We start from the raw sequence: 5,242 nt of genomic DNA, 5'->3' as shown, positions 1-5,242 counted from the left end.
AATATAAAGAAGGCAGATCAGTATGTAAAAATACACTCATTACTGATCACCAGAAAAATGCAAACAAAATTCATAATAACGTATCACATCATATCTATGAGAGTGGCTTAGTCATGTAAAGGAACAATGAAAAATTCTAGAGAGTGTGTAAACAAAAAGAAACCCTTGTACAGAGCTAGCTGAAATGCAAATTGATGCAATCATTTTGGAAAACTATATGAAGCTTTCTCAAGAAGCTAAGGATAAAGCCACTATATGATCCAGCAATTCTGTTTCTGGATATCTTGCTGAAGAAATGAACTAGAATATAAAGTTAGCATTATAAAAAAAATAGCATTTTGTTGTTGGTGGTTATTGTTTGTGGCAGTGCTTTACTCAGGGTTTACTCTTATTGTGCTCAAGGACCAATCCTGATGGGTTCAGAGGACAATATATAGGGTACTGGGGATTGAACCCTGGTGGGACATGTGCAAGGCAAGCGTCCTACTCACTGTACTATTGCTGTGGTCCAAAAGTTCGTATTAGTTTTCAACACCATCTACAGTACTGGTAGGAGCAATAGCACAGCGGGTAGGGAATTTGCTTGCACTTGGTCAACCCGGGTTGGATCCTCAGCATCCCAAATGGTTCCCCGAACATCACCAGGTGTGATTCGTCAGTGCAGAGCCAGAGTAATCCCTGAGAATCACCAGGTATGATGCGAAAAAAGCCAAAAAGCAAAACAAACAAACAAAAAACAACTATTTACAGTAACAAAAACATGAAAGCAATTGAAGTATCTGTAAATGGATAAACAAAAGGTGATACATTCATGCAATAAAATGCTATTCTGCTGTCTCAAAAATGTTTTCCATTCTCAGAAAAATTAGAGAACCAGATGTGAAGCAAAATAAACCAAGGATAAAAAGATAAGCATTAAATGATTGCACCTATGTATGCAGTAACATAAGGATATAAAATTGATAACCAGGATAAAATAAATGAAACAATAAATCTGCAGATATTTGGTAGAAAATTAAGATAACTTATGACAAAAGTGCTAAAAGTATTAAGTGCCTTTTCAACAAATAGTACTGGCAGAACTGGTTAGTCCCATGCAAAAAACATATATTTAAACTAGATCCCAATCTCACATCATACACAAAAGTTTTGAGAATGAATCTTTTTAAACTTATTTTTTAATTACCCATAGGTTATCTAAGTAGTGTACACTTGCATTTCTAACTACATTTACCTTTATAATATTGAAAAATAGATGGGTTATATAGGAGTTGAAGGACAAAATGAAGAATCTTGCCGTTTTAATCATGTAGAAAGCCCCTATACATAAAAGAAGAGGGGGGAATATGAGTTAAAACTGCTTTGAAAATAGGTCTAAGAGATAGTATAGGGAGTAGGGTGCTTGCCCTTCACATGGACAACCCAGGCACAATCCACAGCGCCCCTTTAATGGCCTCTAGGAACTACCAAGAGTGACTACTGAGCACAGAGTCACAAGTGAGCCCCACGAACCCTCGAACATACACCCAAAAATCAAGAGTAGAAAGAAAGAGGAAAAGAATTTCTAGAGTATGCTCAAATTATTTAAGTAGAATATATGAACTTCATAACTAAATATCAGGTAGTATATATAAAAAAAAGTGTGGACATCCATAAAAAGCATAGGCATAATATATATTCACAGTTGAAAGCAATTGTGATAATGATTGTTTTTTTAAAAAAATGATTGATATTAACCCTGTGTCGGATGTGTATATGGTGAATATCTTTTCCCATTCTGTAGACTGTTTTGTATTTTGGTCACTGTTTCTTTTGAGGTGCAGAAGCTTCTAAGTTTAAGATAGTCCCATTTGTCTATCTCTGTTTTCACTAGCTTGGCCAGTGGCGTGACATCTTTGAAGATACCATTAGCTTCAATATCATGGAGGGTTTTGCCAACTTTGTCTTCAGTGAACTTTATGGATTCCACTCTGATGTTGAGGTGATAAACCCATTTTGATCTTACTTTTGTGCATGGTGTTAAGCAGAGATGTGAGCCCACTTTTTGCCATGTAGCCATCCAGTTTTTCGAGCACAATTTATTAAAGAGGCTTTTCCTGCTCCATTTCACTTCTCTTGCACCCTTATCTAAGATTAGATGGTCATATGCTTGGGAGGAGATGTCATTATATTAAACTCTGTTCCATTGGTCTACAGATCTGCCTTTGTTCCAGTACCGTGCTGTTTTAATTATTACTGCTTTGTAGTAGAGTTTGAAGTTAGGGAGGTTGATTCCTCCCATTTTCTTTTTCCCAAGAATTGTTTTAGCTTTCGTGGGGGCTTATTGTTCCATATAAATTTCAGGAGTGTTTGCTCCATTTCTTTGAAGAATGTCATGGGTATCCTTATAGGGATCACAGTGAATTTGTACAGTGCTTTGGGAAGTATTGCCATTTTGACAATGTTAATTCTCCCCATCCATTAGCAGGGGATATTTTTCCATTTCCTCCTGTCCTCTTTTGAGCTCCACAAGAAGAAAACACCCAACCTCGTCAAAAAATGGGGCGAGGAAATGAACAGAAACTTTCACAAAGAAGAAATCCGAATGGCTAAAAGGCACATGAGAAAATGATCCACATCATTAATCATCAGGGAGATGCATATCAAAACCACAATGAGATATCATTTCACACCACAGAGACTGGCCCATATCCACAAGAACAAAAGCAACCGATGCTGGCATGGATGTGGCGAGAAAGGGACACTCCTTCACTGCTGGTGGGAATGTCGACTGTTCCAACCCTTTTGGAAAACAGTATGGACGATTCTCAAAAAAATTAGAATTTGATCTCCCATTTGACCCAGCAGAACCACTCCTGGGAATATATCCCAGAGAGGCAAAAAAGTATAGTCGAAGTGACATCTGCACTTGTTTGTTCATTGCAGCACTGATTACAATAACCAGAATCTGGAAAAAACCTGAGTGCCTGAGAACAGATGACTGGTTAAAGAAACTTTGGTACATTTACACAATGGAGTACTATGTAGCTGTTAGAAAAGATGAAGTCATGAAATTCACATACAAGTGGTACTACATGGAAAGTGTCATGTTAAGCGAAATGAGTCAGAAAGAGCGGCATAGACACAGAAAGATTTCATTCACTCGGGAACATAAAGCAACAAAATGGGAGACTAACACCCAGGAGTGGCTGAGATTAGTACCAGGAATTTTGCTCCATGACTTGGAGGCCAGCCACACATGTTAGGGGAAAAGGAAGCTCAGATAGAGAAGAGAGCAACAGAAAAAGGGTGTTGGGAGGATCCTCCCAGGGTGGGAGAAGTATGCTGAAAGTAGACTATAAACCAAACATGATTGCCTCAACGCCTCTCTTGCAAACTACAGGACCCAAAAAGAGAGAGAGAGAACAAAAGGGAATGCCCTGCCAAAGAGGCAGGGTGGGATGGGGAGGATGGGGGGGTGGGAGGGATGCTGGGACCCGTGTTGGTGGAGGATGGGCACTGGTGGAGGGATGGGTACTTGATCATTGTATAACTGAAACCCAAGCACAAAAATTTGTAAGTATATAACTATAAAAAAAAGATTACACTAAAAAAAAAATAAATAAATAAAAATAAAAACAAAAAAGCCAAAAAATGCTAAACAACTTAATTTTAAAAATAGACATGAGTGTTTGCTTCGGCAGCACATATGCTAAAATTGGAACGATACAGAGAAGATTAGCATGGCCCCTGCGCAAGGATGACATGCAAATTCATGAAGTGTTCCATATTTTTAAGATGTTCAATCAATTCAATGAAACAGTCAGACAGATATCCACTAAATTGAAAGAGGATATGAAAGAAACAGTGGATCACACAATCGACAAAATAAAGGAAGAAATGAGAGCAGAAACTGGAAAGCTACACACAGAAATGGCACAAATCAAAGATTCCATAGATGAAATGAAAAACTCAGTCTGTGCCCTCAAAAATAGAATGACCACAGCTGAGGAAAGAATCAGTGAGCTGGAAGATCAGCTGCACCAAGCCAACAGACAACAAACAGTGGCAAAGGACCTCAAAATAGCTCTACAGAGAATCAGAGTCCTAGGAGACGATTCCAAAAGAAACAACATTAGAATCATTGGACTACCAAAAGCTCAGGAAAACAATCCCAATGAAAAATCCATGGTTAAACAAATTATCGTGGAAAAATTCCCAGAGCTCCACAATGCAGCTAATCAAATTCAAGAGGCCTGAAGGGTGCCTGCTAAAAGAGACCCTAACAAAAACACTCCAAGACATATCATAGTTAGATTGACTGATGCTGCCGATAGAGACACAATACTGCAAGCAGCAAGGGCAAAGAAGGAAATCACATACAAAGGAGCACCCCTTAGATTCACAGCAGACCTATCAGAGGAAACCCTTCAAGCTTAAAGGCAGTGGCGAGATATAGTGAAAACACTCACTGAAATGAATGCTTCACCAAGAATACTCTATCCGGCTAAACTCTCACTCAAAATCAAAGGAATGGTACACTATTTTCTAGATAAACAGCCGCTCAGGAACTTCATAGACTCAAAACCTAACTTAAAACAAGAGCTAAAGGGGCTACTATAAGGCAAGACAAACCCTACAATCACAACACACCCTCACAGAAACATGACACAAAACCCCATAACCATACTCTCTCTCAATGTCAACAGTCTAAATTCACCATTTAAGAGACACAGAGTGGCAAAATGGATACAGAGACAGAACCTGACATTCTGCTGCCTACAAGAAACTCATCTCAACAATCAAAGCAAACATAGACTCAAAGTGAAAGGACGGAAAACAATCCTGCAAGCAAACAACTCCTTCAAAAAAGCTGGGGTGGCCATACTAGTATCCGACAACATTAATTTCACCTTGAAAAAGATTAGAAGGGACAGTGAAGGCTATTTTCTCTTAATCAAGGGATACATACAACAGGAAGAAATCACACTCTTAAATATATACGCACCTAATGAGGGAACAGCTAAATATTTAAAACAACTGCTAACAGATTTTTAGGAGGACATTGCTAGCAACACAATAGTACTTGGAGACTTCAACATCGCCTTATCACCTCTGGATAGATCAATAAGAACAAAACCCAGCAAGGAAGCATTGACTTTGAAAGAAGAAATAGAAGAGAAAGGGCTTATACAGGGCTTTACACTCCCAAAAGAAAGAATACACATTCTTCTCCAGTGAGCACGGAACACTTTCCAAAAGA

General features: G+C 38.5%; 1 non-coding gene across 1 annotated transcript; it reads left to right on the top strand.

The window, feature by feature from the left end:
• Window positions 1–3,667: 3,667 nt before the first annotated feature.
• Window positions 3,668–3,774, top strand: LOC130042128 (U6 spliceosomal RNA). Its single transcript, XR_008795104.1, has one exon. It is a non-coding gene; the product is annotated as a U6 spliceosomal RNA (small nuclear RNA).
• Window positions 3,775–5,242: the final 1,468 nt, after the last annotated feature.

Source organism: Sorex fumeus, unplaced genomic scaffold (genome assembly GCF_029834395.1).
Source record: "Sorex fumeus unplaced genomic scaffold, SorFum_2.1 ptg000098l, whole genome shotgun sequence".
In the NCBI taxonomy this organism is placed as follows: domain Eukaryota; kingdom Metazoa; phylum Chordata; class Mammalia; order Eulipotyphla; family Soricidae; genus Sorex; species Sorex fumeus.
Note: the sequence above shows the minus strand (reverse complement) of the source record. Positions and strands in the feature narration are given on the sequence as shown.